The sequence below is a fragment of the Triturus cristatus genome, chromosome 9 (assembly GCF_964204655.1).
Source record: "Triturus cristatus chromosome 9, aTriCri1.1, whole genome shotgun sequence".
Taxonomy (NCBI): domain Eukaryota; kingdom Metazoa; phylum Chordata; class Amphibia; order Caudata; family Salamandridae; genus Triturus; species Triturus cristatus.
Window position 1 is genome coordinate 1,002,528,027 of NC_140592.1, and position 20,960 is coordinate 1,002,548,986.

The window sequence follows — 20,960 nt, forward strand, 5'->3', positions numbered from 1 at the left end:
TGAGTAGTAGAGAGTGAGTAGTAGAGAGTGAATAGTAGAGAGTGAGTAGTACAAAGTAGTAGAGAGTGAGTAGTACAGAGTAATAGAGAGTGAGTAGAGAGTGAGTAGTAGGTAGTAGACAGTGAGTAGTAGAGAGTAGTAGAGTGAATAGTAGAGAGTAATAGAGAGTGAGTAGTAGAGAGTGCGTAGTAAAGAGTGAGTAGTAGAGAGTAAATAAAAACTCACCAAACTCCGACAAGCTCCATACAGGAACAGCATTTCCATTGCTATAACACCAAAAATGCGGCAAGCTGTGTACTTCCAAACTCTTCAAACCTCTGCAAGCTGTGTACTTTCAAAGTCATCAAACCCAGGCAAGCTGCGAAGTTACACAGTGCGCGTTTCAACAAAATAAATACAAAGTCATCAAACTACGACAAGCTCCATACAGGAAACAGCATTCCCATTGCTATAACACCAAAATGCGGCAAGCTGCATACTTTCAAAGTCATCAAACCCCGGCTAGCTGCGTACTGAAAGCAGCCTTTTTATAAAACGTGTCAGTAACCGTAAGAATAAATAATAATAACAACAGGAAACCGTAAGAATAAATAATAACGGCAAGCTGCATACTGAGAGCGGCATTTTTAAGATACGGCAAGCTGCGTACTGAAAGCGACATTTTTAAATAACAGGCAACTGTAAGAATAATTAATAACATCAAGCTGCGTAGTGAAAGCGGCACGCACCAAGTTCCATGGGAAACAGCATTTTTGTTGATAGGACACCTTCCACGCTTCCGTTGCTAGGACACCAAAATGAAAGCGGCATTTAAGAAACGGCAAGCTGCGTACTGAAAGCCGCATTTTTAAATAACAGTTAACCGTAAGAATAAATAATAACATCAAGCTGCGTAGTGAAAGCGGCACACACCAAGTTCCATGGCAAACAGCATTTTCGTTGCTAGGACACTCCACGCTTCCGTTGCTAGGACACCAAAATGCAAAATGGCGTTGGGCTGTCCACAGTCCCTACGGACTACGGACACGCGCATGCTGTTTGCTATGGACAAATGGCAAGAGCAGCCATGTTTGTCCATGCACACATGTGCATGCAAGCCCTCCGCAGAATCGATTCCAGCGCATGTGCTGCTTTCACTAGGCGAGACCTAAAAAAGGAGTAAGTACCTAAGAAAGGGACTGCAGAAGAAAGTCTTATTATGGCAAGAAGAGGAGCGATTGAGCCATCCCAAAGACATCTATCCTTCAACAGATCTCAGTAATTTTTATAAGTTTTTAGTCTCATATTTTAGAATCGAAACATTTTAATTTCTAACTATGCAAAACAACCATTGATGCAACTTCTTTATCGGACACTCCTAAAAAAGCACTTACAAAGCCTGCAGATGTTAAAAAAACAATTCTAGCTCTAACAGATCAAAAGGTACTAATAATGTGGCAATATGTGTTCCCACATGTTGGAAGACACAATGCAAAGGTCTTTCTGTGGCTTATTTACGTATTTGGCTGTTTAACTGGTAGTAATAAGGTGAAATCTTTGCCCAGAAAGGATTAGTATGTGTAAAAATGACATACTAATGAAGTAACGGTATCAATTTTTTTAAAGTCAATCTAATTGCATAGTGAGGCAACGCTTCTTGGAAATTATTCCCAGTTACACTTATATGGCAACCCCCCTTTTAGAGATTTCGCCCTCATCCTTTTTAAACCTACTTGAACCTGGGGTGCCTGCGCCGGATGTATGACGTAACAACGCGTGTGTTTACAGCGCGTGCAGTTACATCGCGGTTTTTACAACGAAGCGATGTAACCACGCGATGCCATTACAACGCAAGTCTTTACATCGACTTGCACTAGATGGCGTGCTAACATTAGAAAAGCGTAATTTACTATTCCAACTCCAGTCCACTTAACAGTAGAGAAGGTGTTGGGATAGTAAACTACACTATTTGTAATGTTAGCACGCCATCTAGCGCAAGTCGATGTAAAGACTTGCGTTGTAATGGCATCGCGTGGTTACATCGCGTTCGTTGTAAAATCCGCGATGTAACTGCACGCGTTGTCAAAGTTTCGTTGTAAAGGTTGTTTCCCGCCTGCGCCTACAGAAGATGCGAAGGTTCTGTCGCCGAGATGTTTTTAGCAGGCATGGGCGTGTTCTCACAGCCAAGTGCCCGGGAAAGACTAGCTATAGCCTGCAGCGATTGATTTACAGGCACCACTGAGGGCCTGATAGTGACGTGGGGGTTCGTTTGGTTCGGAAGAAGGGTCTATTATATAACATGGGAAAGCAGGACATGCTGGGATTTGAAGGGTCGGCAGTTTCTCTGCGGACTGCAGCCTGTGACGGAAAGGTTGCGTTTAAAACTAGCCGGGGGTGGGGGGGGGGGGGGAGAGGGTACAACTACCCAATCAGGTCAGGTGATCTTAAAGAATGCGTGTAATGATGGTGGGCCTATCGTAGCCAGTATCAGAGGGGTGTGATGAGGACTGCACCCAACCTATGCAAGCAATTTGCTGAAGTTAGAAACAGCCATGAGGGGGTGGGGCGGCTGTACACCCTGCCATACGTTGGATGGTGCAGACAGCAAAAGGGTAGAAGCTCACTTTCACTGCGATTAGAAGCGTCCACACACAGTCACCCTTCATTGTTTCAAATGCACCTTCATGTCCCTTCTTCGGGCCCTTTCCCAGCATGAGATACCCATTGCCGCCCCTCCCTCATTGCCCATACCTAAGCTCACCGGATATACAACACTTTGCCCCTTCTCTACAGGTTTGCTTTAATGCACGCTACCCTGGCTGGGCAACCGTACGCTCACAACCACCACCCACGATTTCTACACACTAACACATTAATTTCCGCCCCCCAAAGTATCTGGGAGCCAGACTCACAACAATCCGCTTGGGCTTCCGAGTCGCGCATGCATACGCCTTGACACACCAAACAGTCAATGACGCGTACCTTAGAGATTAACAATGGACGAAACAAAATGTGACAGCTCCCATCTGAGAGCTCCAGTTAACAGCCAGAGCGCTAACTTTGCAGGCAACAGCATGCTCACACTGTTGGCCATGTTTTTGGCAGAATACTTTCATGAGTCCTGGTTTATCGAGTGATCTATTTCAGACGCGTCTTGTGTCCTTTCACAAGATGTAAACATTTCAACATGACCTCTAATCGGTTTTATCGTATTTTTAAAGAAATGCCACGATGTTCTTTTGATTTGCACAGCCATGGTTCTCCTACAAGCACACATCATGAAATAAGGTTACCTTAGATTGCTCAAAATCAGTATCAACTGCCTATTTTGTTAATATTGATATGTATATGCCAAGAGAGATTTAGAGAAAATAAAGACGGAGTTAACCTTATCCAAATTTGTGGTTTTATGTAGCTCGACCCAGACACAGTGAAGGATAACAGAGTACTTTAACAAGCACTCGCCAAGCAGCCACGGTTTATTTTTGCATCGCGCTTTCAAAAGTGAAAGCGAGATGCAAAAATAAACACGCGGCGGAGCTTGTCTTTATGTGGCCATGTGTTTAAACACATGGCCCCCATAAAGATAAGAAATCCTTTGCAACTTGAACGGAAAGCAGGCGAGCCGGACGGCAAGTGGGACGGCAGAAAAAGCCAATGGGAGGTAACACACACAGCTCTTTTCCAATGGCAGGCCACCGTTTAGCATAAACGGTGATACCAGCCAATGGAAAAGAGGGGCGAGGCTTAAAGCCCTTTACTGAAAGTCCTCAAAAACATTAAGGGCCATATGTAGGTAGCCCAATACCGGTCGGTAACGGACGATTTTCGGTAAATATACCGTTACCGACCGGTATTTAGGCTTTTGAGATGTAGGGGGATCATTTCTGTATTCGGTAATTTACCGAATCGGTAAAATTACCGATTCGGTAATTTTACCAATTCGGTAAATACCGAATACAGAAATGAGATGTAGGGGAAGTGTGTGGTGGGTGTGGGGATTCGTTATTTACCACCAACTGAAAGTTGGTGGTAAATGACGAATGTCTCTGTTAATGCATTATTTGGCCCTTAGATGTGTGCAATGTGGCAGACACACATGCCCTCAGGGCATGTATGTGTGCCACATGTGCACACATGCAGGAATCAGGGGTGCAACAGGGTGTCAATGTGACACCCTGCCACCCTTGATTGAGCTCCCCCCATTACCGATTCGGTATTTACCGATTCGGTAATGGTAACTGGCTTCCCATTGATTCCTATGGGCCTCCTGGCCCATAGGAATTAATGAGATACAGGTTACCATTACCTAATCGGTAAATACCGATTCTAAAATACCGACACTTAACGAATCGGTATTTTTTTACCTACATTACATTTACCGATTCATAAATACCGAATCGGTAAAATTCGGTATTTAAGAATCGGTAAATGTAATTTACCTACATAAGGCCCTAAATCTTGCCGAGCAAGCTACGCATGTGCGCAGCAACGCTAGGCGAGACCTGAAAACTAAAGGCCTCGAAGGCTTCATTGTTGCTTGCAAAGAATTGTTCAAATGACTTGTAGCACGTGGGTTCTGTGATTTCAAAAGTGGGGTACAAAACGTTTAGAAGAAAAATGAGACAGTCTATCAAAAGTGCGGTTCTAAAACATGCAGCCAATTCAAAAGCTTGTCCGGCTGTGGGAATGCAGTGTTTGTAATGTAAGAAATGTAGCCATTTCACTAAAGTATGGAGGAGGAATTCTTTTCAAGAAGAGCATTTGGCTAGTAAATCAGCGAGATGTAAAATTGTGTTCTCGGTCCAAACACCCAAACATTAGAATACAGATCACACATGCAAGATTAGTATTAATAAGGAAGTTTGAGTCACAGTTGATACCAGTTCACCAATTACTTTAATCTCGGATTAATGCTATTAGGAGGTATGTAGGAAAATTACGTTTTCTACTTCAGATGTACAACCAAGAGCATCTGACAGAAAGAAAATTAATCTGTTGGCGTACTTCAATAATACTATATCATGTTTGGGAAGGCCAGTAAACACAATAATGTATGTAGCAAAAAAGGTTACAATGTTTTAAGGTGGTGTGACCAGGGTTGGTGTTAAATGCTGGTGCATAATGCCCTATAAGTGTGATGGAGGTGACTACTGTAGGGTTAGAAGATATATTGCAAAAATATTATTACTTGTTAATGGAAACTCTTGGGTGTGTTTGAGGCTTAGAGCACAAGGTAGTACAAAAGGAACAATCATTGGCAAAGCCAATCGTTTTTGGCTATGTAAGACCTATTGACATTGTCAATGTGATTTTAGACTAGTTGCACAACAGCACAGGCTTCTGGGCAACATGGCTTAAAGTAAAAACAAACAAAGTGCTATGGTAAAGACAGCATTGACCACTTCATAGTGCTTTTTTTTGTTTACTTTAACCCTTAAGCCAGGTTGCACAGCGACCCACTCTCCTGTGCAACATCTCTAAAAACATTAACACAGCCAAATAGCTCTGCAAGAGCTATTTGACTTTGTTAATGTTTTTGTGGCGGATGGAATGGCCAGAGGGAGCATGATGGGGTTGGGGGGAATGGACAGCAGAAGGGAGCAGCAGTGCAGGATGGGAAAGCAACACCACACCAATTGGGATGGGTAAGGGAGTAGATGAAAGACAAGGAACAGAGACAGGAGGGTTTGAAGAAAACGGATAGTGTGAGGGGCAAACAACACAAAGGAGGTGGGGGAGGAAGGTTTAAGCAAGACCACGGACGACAGAAGGTAGGAGGGAGTCAGGAAAAGCAGGGACAGCGGGTGAGGGTGGATAGACTGCAGACACATACTCTCTTAGAGAGTGCATGACTGAAAGTAAAACAGAAGTACCTCAGGAAGCCTGCAATCAGTGGAAGGACACTAGCCGCAGAGAGTAAACTGTTGGTGGTCCATGCTCCACTGTAGGGACAGGAAATCCAAGGACAAAGCAGGGAGAAGCTGACCAATAAGAATCAAGGAAATGAAGCTGACGTGCAAGCCAAACAATGGTATGTAATAGGTAGGCTCTAAGCCCACTTTAAGCTTTTATTCTACAAACGATTTCCCGTCTGCAGGCAAAACCCAAAAATCTGTGTCTGTTGTACATACAGTTTGAGAAGTTTTGTTGAGATATTTGGTTGCAAGTACTGACTACTATTCACAACGGATCTATTAGAAGTTTGTGAAGTGAGCCTATGCTAAGCTGATGGTAGATTTTTAAGGGCTGTGTTTGTTGATGAGCTTTCCCAAACAGTGGTGATGACTTTAATGCTTCAATATCCAAAGCAGGGGGACATGCTTATGTTTCAGATGGTATCGTTCAGGTGGGAGCAGTTACTGAGACAAAAACAACTTTTAAGTGGGTTGCAAAGTTTGCTGCTATCCCAGTTATCTCAATGGTTATAAATGCTACTGAAATTTCATGTTTTGCTAAAAGGGGGAGGTGCTGTGTATCAGTGTTTCTTTGAGGTACATGCGCATTGGATGATGTACATACCTGTGGTCTTCACCCACTCCTGCACATAATGTAATCGAATGTGTATTTTTGTGTCGGCTTCCAGTAATCTGGTGGTCAGCAGTTACAATGACATGGTTCTAGGAGGTCAATGCAGCTCAGGCTCTTCTGTCATATCAACTGAATAAACCACTCTTATTGGCACACGTGTGGTGTCAACGACTTTCTTCACCTCCCAGTTTGCGAATGGCCCAGCCTAACTCTAAATTGCAGTAGCAAAATAAGGAAATAACTAGCTAAATGTGCCCAGACGGTGCTAGGGATGCCATTCTTCTATTGAAAAATTAGTGGCACGTCACTGAAGGACATTACTCGTTTTCCTAAAGTATTTCTACTACATTACATGTAAGTGGCACAGCACATGGTATTAATGTGAAATTACATTGTCTCTTAATTTCTTTCATAACTTAGGCTGTGGGATATCTGTATGGGGGCCTGCTCTTCCCTTCAAAAGATAACTCTGTCATGGAGCCATAGAGCCACGCCACCCTCAACAAGCATTGGCAAAGCCAATATATTCGGCTTCAATGTTCTAATACTTGTAAGCACAGTCTTGCAGAGATGCACAGAGACAATTTGTGCACTGTCTCTGTTTAAGTTGCCTTCTTCTGGGCTGCCTCTGACCTATATTTTGGATGTGGAAATAGCGAAGACCTTTTGATGGCCTTTAAAATATGTTATACATTCTCACTTGTAGGGGCTTTCAGACAGCCCTTGATTCATTGGTCAGTTGTGTGATTCACAGTATTCTTTCACCCCCTGCAGCATGCGACAATGGATCAGCCCACTTAAGCCATTGGTTCCTTTCACAGTGATTGATGGCATTCCATCCTGTTCACAATGTGCACATCCACACATACATAGTAGTACCCTTCAATGCCGGTTACCAATATAGCAGTGCATGCTTGTAGAGAAAGAAATACTTTTAGGCTACTTTTTAATATTGGTTAGTGGCCATCAGCTTTCCCAACAATGGAGTTTTACCAAACCCATGACAAACCAAAATAAGTATCTGTAAAGCCAAAAAGCTAGCAATCAACACCAGACCTTTTGGCTTTGATAATGCTTATTTATTCTCCAGGCTTGCAATGCTGTATGTCCCTGAACTTCATTCTTAGGGATTCAAAAACAGAAGCACCTTGGTTTATGTTGCCATGATGTTGTTGTATTTCATTCAACAAGAGGGCATAAATGATAACTGGGAGGGGTGAGAGATGAGGTAAAGACATCATAGCCGGCAGGATGGTAGGCAAGCTATCAGCGTTAATGACACACACTATGGTAGATCTTTTAGGGTACTCAGGTTATCAAACAATGTGGTAATGATTTGGAGATTGATATATGATTGGATCATGATCTTCCCATTTTTATATAGGGTGATGTGTAAAGTATGGAGAAGCACAAATCACATTTATCAACAATAGCAAATTAGGTGCAAAAATCACTTGTAGCTGCCAATTAATCCGTAGAGAAAAATAAGAAAGATTCTGTTATCTATCATATTCTGCAGCAAAATCACATTTCGGTATAAAAACACATATACGCACATAACGTTTGACTACCAAGACACAGTTAGGTGCTAAATTACATTCAGCTTCAAATTAAATCCCGATGCAACATTAAAAGGGGTATAGAGGAACTTTTAGGTGCAAAAACATATTTAGGGGCAAAAATCACATTTAGGTGTAAAAAGACATTTGGGTGCACAATCTAAGTTAGTGTAAAGCCAGCAAAAGTGTGGTATAAGGATTAGCTACACAACCACACATTAAAGACAGACTTTTGGTCGTAAGATGCAATATTAGGCATAACAGTATGACGTCACATTTGGTGGATATTACATTGACAAACAAAAGCAGGCTGTTAAAACATAAGCAGGAATTTTGAAAACTTTTAGCAGAAAAGAACACGTATAGGAGCAAAATCGCATTTGGGTGCAAAATCACATTAACATGCCAACTCAATGTTGTTACAACATCAGTGGAAGGGTGGATGCTCTGCTACAGTTATTTAGGTGTGAAATCACATGTATTGTTTCAGTATCATACATACCACAATCTGTGTATTTGTAAAGTGCACGTTCATCCCTTTGGATATATTGGTGCTGAATTAATGGGTGCCTCCTCTTGCAGTGCCTGGACAGTGAAACGAAGCACCCATGCTGTGCAAGGAAGGAGCATTTGTGCCCGTAAATGAGTTTCCGCCTTCCCGAGGGTGATCTTGGTGATCTTGTACTTGCGTAGGTTGGTCATTGTTCTCAGGATCTTTCCACGCGCACATTTCCCTCCGCCAATACCTTGTGCTCCGAAAAGAGGATCATTGTAACAGACTCGTTTTCGGTCTTCCTACCGCATCTTGTAAAAGTCCTTAGTCACCACCCCTGTTTAACTGTCCTTTGTCCACCTGCATCTCATTTCAAGCAGACACTTGAGGTGTTCGGGGTGTAGACCCCTCTTTAAATTGTTCATTAACTTAGGTGCGCTTCATCATGTGTCAAATCATTTCCCCTCTTGGAGGGCGAACACCTGAAAGCTTTTCCCTCAGCCCGAGTCTATGTCTTCCCTTAGCGTCACATCGCCACCACCGGTTGTGTACCGTCCGCTCCAAGGGAGGGCCTCTGTTGCTCTTAAGTGGACTCCATATTGGGCTCCATTGGTGGCTTTCTAGTTTGTATTTGGGTTTTCTGACATTCTTGTGTGGTCTCTGTGTACCCTAGGGGACAAAACGCACACATGTAAACATCAGAGTCTACATTTGATACAGTTTATCCTACAGTTGGCAAGTGCCTGCATGCATGAGAGTGTTTGTCTATTCTCACACTTTTCGCTACACCTCATACTTATGTGCAATGAGTGACCCTAAACGTATCATGTTTCAAACCTCACGTGCCTCGCTCAGCATCTCTCCTATAGGTCAAACTACAAACACCACCCTTTCAGGCTTGCACTCTAAACCCACAGGAACATAATACAAATTGGAGCGCTGCCCAACCTCACCAAGGGTGTGAAGTGCTGTACAAATAACACAATTGAATGACACAGAAAGCCCTTTAGCGCATGCAGGGTGTATGGAAAGTGATAAATGCCAGATCAGAATGCTGATTGGACTACTGCATGCACTCCTGGATCTGTATTTCACAGGTTATAGGTTCCAATCTTGGTGGGTTTGCTTAGCTTTTCATTCTCCCGGGTGCAATGAATTGAGTACCATTGAGATGGGTAACATTAGACGTCTATTACTAAGGCACTGAAATACTTCTCCGGCCTATCCCAAACCGTGACACGTTCTTCAAGCAGTTGCTATGGACGGCTGACCAAAGGTTGGAGGGGTCTGATCCATAACCTTTCTCTGTGTAAGTTTTGGGGGGCATATTATCAAGGCCGGCGTTAAAATTATCTAAGCTTTAGCACAGAAAACTGCTGCTAAAGCGGCGATAATGGGCTTGATAATATGCCGCAGAGAATTCCAATCGAAGCCCATGTTGACACCAGAACATGGGCTTCTATAGGAATTCTCTGCGGCATATTATCAAGCCCATTATCGCCTCTTTAGCGGCAGTTTTCAGCCGCTAAAGCGGCGATAATTTTAACGCCGTTTCTTGATAATATGCCTCTTGGTTTTCATTGAAATAGGCTGTCAAAAAGCCCTGCAGCTGTATGCGTCCAGACGTAAAATGTCCATTTCGTGACGCAAGGCAAAACGCTGCTACTGCCAGTATGACCTCACCTCAGCACTATCTGACCATCGACGTGTGTGACGCTAAGCTGGGGCCTGGGGCTCGCTTGTCGTGCAGAGCCCCACAGGTGTTTCCACGAGAACACTTCCATTAAGTGATAACAGCCGTCGCCAGTTCGACGCTCGCGGGACTGCCGTCAGCCGTGCGTAGAGACGCAACGTTTTGACGTGTTAGGCTCTCTCGAGACAGATTCACTTTCTAAATCACAAGTGGAGCCAGGCCTCTGCGCTCTTATCACCAGCTCTCAAAAGAGCCTCTCGGAGCCAAACACAAAAGCCAAGCATTCCGTTCAGTCGATAACAGCTTTTTCTGTCAGTGCACATAGGGGATCAGAGTTGATGGGGGAGGGGCGGAGGAGACAGACAGCCAGTGGGAGGGGCTGGGCATAAAAGGAGAGTAGGTAGAGGCAGGTGGCTGAGGGCCACTTCCCCTTTGATTATTTTCAAAGTGGGTTTTCGCTTTCTACTTGTATGGGTATGCGAGGAGTGGTCATGATATCAAAGCCGTTCAATTTGCAGTCGCGCTTGGTCATCACTGAGTCAAATGCGCTATAGAAGTGCAGGTACTCACTAGTTAGAGTACTATTTTGCTCCTTAGAAGTGCTGGTACTCTCAAATGAATTGCAGCAGTGCTAAGAAGGGCATGTACTCTCCCATTCCAATTAAATAAGTGCAGGCATGACAGGAAACTTCGGGGCATATGTATAATAAAGTGACAGAGCGCGGGTTAGCTGCAAAATAGCCAACGCCACGCTCCACCACTTTAGAAATGCAGGGATGCGCCATATTTACAATAATTTGGTGCACCCCTGCGCTTCCCCCTGCGCTGGAGCTAAATTCAGCTGCCTAGAGGGAATGATTATTTATGTGTAAGAAGGTGTCCCTTCCTTCACATAACCAATCCAGAATGGCGATTTGTAACTTCTCTTTGTGCTGCATTGTGCAGCACACATAGAAGTTGCAAATCGTCTTTTTTTAAATGATTGTTTATGTGCAGGAAGGGACACCTTAATGTAAACATACACAATCGTTCATGGCAATTTGCTGTTTCTATGTCTACTGCACAATGCAGCAGAGACAGAAACCCCAAAATCGAAGAGTAAGAAAGCATTTCTCCTCGTTCCTCTATGTTAAGACCAGGTTTTCCTTGGTCTTAATTTTGCGCTGCCTCCTATTTACGCCACTGTTGTAAATAGGGGGCAGCATCAAAATTAAACGGGTGTTGCGGCAGAACATCCACCACAACACCCATGCACGCCCCTTTCATGCAAAGTGTAGCATGAAAGGGGGCCACGTTCCTGTGGCGATAGGGGCCCGTAAATATGCCCCATATTTGAAAAAGTGTTGCTAATTATTTTAAAATGTTGAGCTGTGTTCAATTTTTTCCTTTTTCTTATTGTATGTTTAGGGTACTTTCTAATTTTAACTAATGATGACATTCTTGGTGGGGTACAAGTGAAATGAGACCACAGTATTCCAGAGGTTTTCTAACACGTGTCACACATACATAAACACAGACATCTGCTTGCTTAGCTAAGTACAAATATCTCAATATAAACCTCAGCAGCATGGAAAGGACAGTCTAGGCGGTTTTGCCAGGGGACGTTAAAAGCCAACACCACCACTCAAAAACTCCTTCCGGCACCACTCACGCACTGTATAATACTTGGCAGTTCATGCTGCCTCCCTGCAAATCTAGCAGTATTCAGAATCTGATTCTAGAAGCCATGATAGTATAAAGGAACAACAGACAAAACTGAACGCAAGCATAACGGCATCACACAGATGCGGAATGAAGGGGTTCATAGCATCGCGGCGCTTCCAGTGGTTCCATACATTGCACTGTGGGTTGTATGTCAGATTGTCCTATACAGAAACAACGTCTGACATAAATATTGTGTCTTAAATAGTTTTATATCAGAATATCAAGTGGAAACTATCAATGCGCCAAAATATTATAGTGTAAGTACCTAGGACCAAAATATCAACAAAGTACTCCACATCTACAAATCTTGAAGATATCTATATCATCATGGTACATGCAAGTGAAATGAAGTATAGTGCACCTATGTCTATCTTTATATACTTAACATGTCGATATTTTGGTTCTCCGTATCCAGCTGTGATATTTTGCCGCATTTATATTTCTCACACAAAATTCAGGTATTATGCTGTCTCAAATATGGTTTACTAAAATATTGTCCTATTGGGTGTAACATTTCTATTATTAACTTTAACGAGATGATAATTTTGTTAACAATATTTAGACCACTGTATTTAAGTCAGTGGACATTCTGTTCTGGCACCACACCTCAATGGTATTAATATTTGAATGCATAAAAGTGATGGGATTATGCTTGGGCTGATAAACACTTGAGCTGTGAAAGAAACTGGTGGACATATTCATTACCTTACAAGGCAGTTTCTAACACACTGGGCATGCAGTATTGCAATTATTGGCTCACATTCTAACACTGCATCCTACTGGAGGATTGTGAAACTGTATTAGAGCTATAAGCAGACATCCATTCCCAACATTACATATTAGTCCATGAACAGGATATTAGGGTAGGACTATATGCAGTCTTCTTACCCAATACTAGCTCCTACTGGAGGTTAAGGGAGAGAACCAATGTTGTAAATCGTGCCTTCCCATAATACTGCCTCCAGTCAAGAAGAAGAATGTTATACAAGGACTCTAAACAGCTTCTTTATTTAAATAGTGAGCATCCAGATGTAGAAGATGGATTTCGATTTTAGTTGAGGATGATGTCTGCTTTGGGATGAGGATTCAGATCTGAGATGGGCTCTTTCACAGATCTCTGCCGCCCTCTCCAATATATTTTGGAAAAGGTTTGATGTTACCCGACAGCTGAGCCATTGTTGTACATGGGCCGAGCTTCTTCCAAATCCCAGATGTAATAAAGTGTGTGTGAGTAAAAGATTTAGGGTAGGGTGTACGAATGAAATACAGAGTGCTGTAAACACTGAAACAGGGACTCCCCCAACTGCTTACAGGCCTCTTCTTTCCGCAGGTCTGCAGACAAAATACTTATAAAATACACTGTAAGGGAATAGCATGAAAGAGGGTTGTCAGCTGTGAGCTGCCATGGGGAGTTACGGAAACAAAAAAAGGTAAATAATTAAAATAGGGGAAAACACAGATAGACAAATAGATAAATGATGAGCATGAGATAGAAAGATTGGAAAGAAAAAGTAAGGATGATAGAAAAAAGATGGGTAAATAGAAAGATTGAGAAAGAAAGGGAGCAGGAAAGAAGGGTGACAAGAAGGAAGGAAACAAGAAAAGACTGAAAAAATGTACTAGGCGGATGAAGAGTGAAAGATGAATGGATCGAAGGGTGAATGGATGGACAGATGGAAGGGTGAACATTTGGATGTGAGAGTGAAAGGATTAAAAAGTGAAAGGGTAGATGGATGGAAGAATGAACAGAAAGGTAATAGTGAACTGATGGATGGCTGAAAGGACAGATCAATGGATGCATGAATATATTGATGCATAGATGGGTGAATGAATGGACAAAAAGGAAGGTTGAATGTGGCAATGGTTGATTGGAAAAGTAAAGTGATGGACATATAGATGGATTAATATATTGAAGGGTGAATGGATGGATCCTAGGAAAATGAAAAGGTGAAAGGAACTTCTCTAGAGAGTCACGTTTCTTCTCTTCATGCTATCGGTGTGATTAAAGGTATGTTTCTAGTGGGAATATTTTAATTTTCATTCTACTCGGTTGGCTGTGAAGACACTAGTATGTAGCAGTTAGAAGAACATTTGGCAGCTCTCATGAGTGGTGGGTGGTGAACTCTGCTCCGCCAGCCGGGGTTTGCCCACTCGGTGCTCCACATACAGCATGGAGTTCCAGAAAACTCCCCAAAGCAACGCGGAGCAGAGTTTTTCCTCTTGCGCGGCTCGCTAATGTTAAGGTGGTGAGCACGAGAAAATCATATGCTAGACCACCTCCCGGTGAGATATCTCAACACAGACGGTCGCGGCAGGTTGCTACCACTCGCGTTGAGAAACCTGCTGCTCGCATTGAGGAGATTGCACAATTGGTTAACATCTATAGCAGAGCTTTCCAAACTCTGTGTCGCGACACAGTAGTGTGTCGCCTGCCATGTGTGGGTGTGTCGCGCGAGAACGACGTCTGCGGGCAGATTAGGACGAATTCTCTCTATGCGGAGGAAGGAGAGGCATTAGGCGAGCGTGAGCACGCAGCCTCGGACGTTCATTGAACGTTGAATGCGCTAATGTCCACGGAGCTGCCTCTGCTCCCCATCCCAGGCGCTCGGTACAGTAAGTTTAGCAATTTAAAAACTCAGCATTACATTGTATCCCCTGGTGCCCCATTGAAATGGAGACCCCGTGGGTGGAATGCGCTGTGTGTCTCTCGGAACACGGTATTTTTTCGCGGCAAACCGCGTGTGATGGACAGGGCTAGGCGTGTGATAGCGTCAGGTGGCATGCTGGAGTTTCCGACTACATTTTTTGTTACGCCTCACATGCATGCATTTCTTAAAAGCATTGGAGCTTCAGAGAGCTTATTGCATTCACTCCCATGTGCCAGCATCAACAAACAGACCATGGTTGTTAATTGCAACACCACGAGACCACAGTTCTTGGGCTCTGCCTACATAAATTAGAAATTCAGCCTCTTAGACCCCGCTATGATAATCATCATCCTCCATGACAAGACTCCGGCGAAAATGGAGCGCTACCTATATTTTCTACACTCTGTTGATATGAATTTATTTTCATCTTCTCCATTTACTGGGCAATTTACGAGACTATAGACATAACCCACACTGTCTTACAGAGTTGAGATCATGGCACGCTGATGTTAGATGCCTTTCCTGCACTACTCAGGCACGCGAAAGGCGTAAACAGGGAAACTGTTTCCCCGTTTTTTTTCTTTGAGGACTGCAGACTGGAATCCGACATTGTATGATAATCATTCTTGAGTTTTGATAGTGGCGCTGTGATGCAGACCGGTTCTGCGCCTCAATGTAGCAGTAATTGTCGCGGTTTAGATCTGACAGTGCTTGGAGTATTTTACAGAAAGGGAATACTCAATGCCCTTCGTTATTCAAATTATTACCCACAGCGTTTTCTCAGCATCAGAGATTTGTGATTGTTGGTACCTGCTTGATGTATGTATTCCCTGCTCTTTTGTGCACACTTTACAGCCCTGCTGATTTCATCAACAGTAGAGATTGTTGGGCTGTGTAGCCCAGTGCATATATTACTATGAGGCTGTACACAACGCTCGCGGACTGATACTTACTGCTCTGTATTACCCACCGCAGATAGAGTTCTTTCCCAGCAACAGGGACACATGGCAGCAATATAAACTACCCTCGTTACGTACCCCATATAAGCAGTGGAATAGACTATGAGTTTTCTCGTGGCCTCCATATAGGATAAAGATGGAAGCGAGGCATATGTAATTTCTCTGAATCTGTTTGTAAAAGCACCGTCCCTGCGCTGACATGTTGGAGGGCGAAGAGTGTGAAATAATGAAGACGGGAAAATATAAATGAGCATGCAAAAGGTAACACGGTGTGCTACCTCACTGCTGTTTTGGATTTTGAGGAATAGGTTTGAGCAAGAGAGTGCCCTGTGTATGTGTAACTAGGGCAATCCCAAAGCTTCCTAAAGGAAAGATGCACAATGTGGATTTTTGAAGTTTATTTCACTAACTGTTTTGTGATAGCCACTTTGTAACATTGCTGAACACGGTTGTCTATAGTTTGTGGTTTAACCAGGTTCCTTTTCTGGGTGACGCGAAGGGGGAAGGTTTTAGCAGTTGAATAATACTTGTGGTATTTTCAGCTCTAATATTTGGCTGGGGTGAATGCAGTTATTGATATGGAACAATAAAACTGCAGGTTCTTAATATCCCGGAGTGCCTGGGTGCTGTTGAGTACTGGCAGAGCTTAGTTTGTGAAAGGAAGAGTGCCGGTGCCCGAAACTATGGAAAAAAAAAAGACGGCGTCCGGTGCACTTAAATTAAAGGTGCACTTAAACGTCGACGCATACAAAGGCTGGTAGACTTAAATCCGCTCACAGCACTCTCTCTTGCTCTTGCAGGTTCCTGGTTTCTACCTTTGCAAGTTCCTGGTTTCTACCTTTGTGTCGGTTTTGCCATTAAACACTGTAGAGCAGTTTCACATTATACTTATTGTGTCCGTGCTGAAAGGTGCAAATAATCTCCCTTCCAAATTAAATAGACGCAGGCACTTTGAACTGCCTGAATGTAGTGGTCCTCCAGACAAAGCACCAGGAGAAGATGGGTTGGAAAGGTCTTCGTGTTCATCACACGCCAAGGTTCGTTTACACATCATAGCTGTGAAGGAGTTCTGGTCTGAACTTTTGGTACATTCGAGAGTGATTGGGTTAGCTAGAATTACTAATGCTGAATAGTTCGTCCTGAGACATGCCTCCACCCTCACTGTATGTGTACGGATGTCAGCAGAACAAGCGACGTATAGACAGTTTTGCCAGTCACTGTCTTTGTTAGAACAGATTCACAATTGCCTTATTAACCTCCCTGCTTTCTCAAATTTGCTTGAAAATGCACCATTTTCCCACTCTTTATTCAAAATGTTCTCGGGGGGTGACCCCTGAAACCCCTTAGTTGTTTAAGGCTCGCCCGCTACGCTGGCTCGCTACACTGTATTACTGTGTCACAAAATGTTGCATTTCTAAAAAGGGTGTCACCAGCATGAAAAGTTTGGAAAGCTGTGATCTATAGAGAACAAATTAGATCCCCTCAAAGGCGGTATTCGCGCTTCTAAAAGGAAAAACCATAATGATCCCTGGTTCTCAAAAGACCTGGCAGATCTCCATCTGCACAGTAAACAGCTTGAACGTAAATGGCGTAGGGGATATGAAGTAATCAACCTGCAAATTTTTAAATCATTCAGGAAACAATATAATTTGGCTATTAAAGCGGCTAAAAAAGAATATTTTCACAATCGAATCATCATGGCAAAGCATAGTCAAAAAGAAATATTTAAAATTGTAAAATCTTTCACAGATCCTAAAGCTCTACATTCTGTGATCCCTCCGTCATCTACACTTTGTAATGAAATTGCACTTTACTTTGAAAACAAGGTTAAGAACATTCAAAGGAATTTTGAGACTTATAGACCACAGGACATCGCCAATGGAAAAATACTAGACCACGGAGTGGACCATCCCGTCCTTCAATCATTTCAAACTGCCACATTAGTTCAAACGAAAGAGGCTATATTAGCCTGTAAAACAGGTTCACCATTGGACGCATGTCCCCCAATTCTTTTACATCACATTATTGATGTTGTGAATCCGCTGATTAACAGTATAGTGAATTCCTCCCTAACTCTGGGCATAGTACCCGAGGAATGGAAATTTGCTATTGTGAAGCCTCTCAAGAAAAAACAGAATATTGAATCATCTAACCTGTCTAACTATAGGCCTATATCCCTTTTACCAATCTTGGGTAAGATCACAGAGAGAATAGTCTACAAACAACTCTCCAGCTTTGCTTAGTCTACATCTATTTTTCATCCCCGCCAGTCTGGATTTCGCCCAAAACATTCGACAGAGTCAGCTTTACTCGAGATATCAGACACCCTAAAATTCATAACAGATAGTGGCAGGAAGGCAGTCTTGATCCTCTTAGATGTGTCTGCTGCATTTGATACCATCTCTCATGACATCCTGCTAGCCAGACTAAGAACATGTGGCATTACCAACTCTGCATTGGCATGGATTACATCTTTCCTGTCAAATAGAAAGCAGGTTGTCTCTCTGGGTTCCTGTCTATCATCCGAACATATTGTATCTACGAGTGCTCCACAGGGGGCTTCTCTTAGTCCTCTGTTGTTAAATATATATATATGGCTCCACTCATCTCATTGATCTCGTCTTTTGGGATCGAAATTACATTTTATGCTGACGATACCCAACTTATTCTGTCATTGGAAGAGAAATCGACGAAAGCTGAAGAAAATTTCAAAGCTCGTTTTACGGCAGTCATTAAATGGATGAACAACAACCACCTCTGCTGTAATACCGATAAAACAGAGATCCTTCCTATTGGTAAGAATAATTTGTTCCAACCCAAAGTCTGGTGGCCAGATGATACTGTAGCCACTCCTTCAACGGTTGAGGTCGCAAAAAATTCTGGGAGTACTGTTCGACTCTTCCATTTCATTTAAACCCCATGTTTCAAAATTAACAGGGACCTGTTTCAGCCTCATTAAAACATTGAAAAAACAATTCAATCTCATCCCGCTTGCAGCAAGGAAAACGGTAACAGTAGCTCTCATATTATCACGGCTAGATTACTGTAATAGCCTCCTTGCAGGGATGAATAAGGCTTCCTTGAGGAAACTCCAAGTAGTTCAGCATGCAGCGGCCAGACTGGTTCTTGGGCTTCCACGTAGAGCGTCTGCCTCTGCCGCATTGAAGACCCTACACTGGCTCCCGATTCATAAAAGAATCTTGTTCAAATTGCTGTTGACAACCTTTAGAGCATCTCGCGGCTTAGGCCCTGCTTATCTCTCCACTAGATTTAAATCATATACCACAACAAGGACACTCAGATCTAGCTCTGCAAATTTACTTGCAATAGCTAGGTTCAAATTGTCAACCAAAGGAGGGAAATCAGCAACGGTCTTGGGCGCAAAGGCGTGGAATAGCTTGCCAAAGGAACTGAGAGCGATCCAACGGGAAGATCTGTTTAGAAGAGCCCTGAAGACTTGGATCTTCGGCTTAACAGAGGTCTGCTCTTTGGCCATGATTTAGCCTATACTGTTCCAGTCGGTTCTAGTTATCTGCAGCGCCAGGAGACTCCGTCAGGAGTGACAGTTGCGCTATACAAACCACACTTTTCAGTTTCAGGAGCTGGCGCTCAAGTAGAACATCTACTCGAGCAGCAGAAAGAAGTAGCACCCTCCTGCGCTGCATGTGGTGCCATTTGTGCTGATTTTACAGTGCAGGAGAAACTCCTGGTGCTAGAAATCAGGACAAGCAGTGCAACATACCCCACTACGCCGCTTGCAGAACTCTGCGGAATGCAGCAGAGTTTCTTCGGTGCTTCGCTGAGTTCTGCAAACTCCGCCCAGGCATAATCATGACATACCTCAGCTGTGGACCACCATGTAATCCAGAGAGCTCAATAAAAAACATTCAGCTTCCATCAATGTTGCAGGAGTTATCCACTGTACACCAGTCTTCTCATCACAGACTTCAGGCTTGGAGTACAAGCCTTGAAAAAAAAGTCATGTTTAGGATACGACATGTGGCCTAGGATGAGCACTTTGTTCTCCAGTGGGTGCTGGCTCTAGGATGTGGACTGGTTCTACAGGTGGTCAAGGAAAATCTATCAAACCATGCAGACTAGTCAATAAAGAACCAGAGAATTACATGCCTTTAGCGAGACCCTTTCCAGTACAAGGCAGAGCATTAGTATCCTCATGATATAGAATCTTGGAATGATTGTTTAGTTTTATGGCAGACTTATTTGGCAAACTTAAATCTTCACCTGCAAGAGAGAAAGGGATGACCTGCAACCAGGGCAAGAGGTAATCAAGCGATTAGCAGTTTAACCTACATAAGTGAACTAATTTCTATGGGGAACTCTATCACATCTTTGCTACAGTGATGTAACAAAAGCAGGCAGGCTAATTCTCAAGAGAAATGCATGTGTGGCAGTTTAACAAATGCAACATACAGTTTCAGATCACAATTACTATGACATCTGCTCAAGTAAGGATTGTGTATAAAGAAAACATATATTAGCCAAAATACAAAAATGCTTATTAAAACCGGAACTGAGGGCAAAAGCCACAGAGAAATATAAAAAATGCCTATAGAAAACAATGGAAAAATTGTGATAATAAGCACTAAAAAAACGATCAAAAGGTGTCTAGCGCCACAAACAGAGCTCTTGAAAAGGGCTTCAAAGGACAGCGTTGCATCACGTTAGGCACAGCAAAAACTCAGTAAAGAGGTTCCCACAAGGCAGCATTCTTAGGGTGGTCTTCCCCCCAAACTTTTTGTTTGTCTTACTTCTCCATATTTTTCTGATGTCTTTTTTGTTGGCCTAGGACTCTGTGCACTATACCACTGCTAACCAGTGCTAAAGTATCTGTGCTCACTCCTCAAAACATGGTAACATCGGCTTATCCTCATTTGACATATTTAGTTTACTTATAAGTCCCTAGCAAAGTGGTCCTACTTAATGTACCCAGGGCATGTGAATTAAATGCTACTAGTGGGACTGCAGCACTTGTTGTGCCACCCACTTAAGCAGCTTTGCAAACTTGTTTGCCATTGAAGCCTGTGTGGGAAGTTTTAAAATTCCATTTCGACCTCACATAATAAACCTTTTGCCAGGCCCAAATCTTCCATTTTAATACATATTAGTCACCTCTAGGGTAGGCCGCACACAGACCACAGCTCAGGGTGCAACATATTTAAAATGTAAGACATGGACTTTTAAGTTTTACATGTCCTGATAGTGAAAAACCCTTAAATTTGTCTTCCATTATTGCACGGCCTACCTCTCGCATAGGATAACATTGGCGTTACGTTATTACATTTCCTAGGCTGTAACTTCCAAATGGGAACAGGTAAACAGTTCAAGTTCAGTGTCTTTAGAATAACCCTGGGTGTAGTGTGCGTAGTGGGGCTA

The 20,960-nt window shown here is 43.0% G+C and overlaps 1 long non-coding RNA gene across 1 annotated transcript in view; it reads right to left on the reverse strand.

Annotated features, from left to right (window-relative positions):
- Window positions 1-7,187: 7,187 nt before the first annotated feature.
- LOC146799189 (uncharacterized) overlaps window positions 7,188-20,960 on the reverse strand; it is a 30,928-nt gene continuing 17,155 nt past the window's right edge. The window contains exon 3 of the long non-coding RNA XR_014969244.1: window positions 7,188-9,231. This is a non-coding gene — a long non-coding RNA (uncharacterized LOC146799189). The remainder of the gene's footprint in view (window positions 9,232-20,960) is intronic.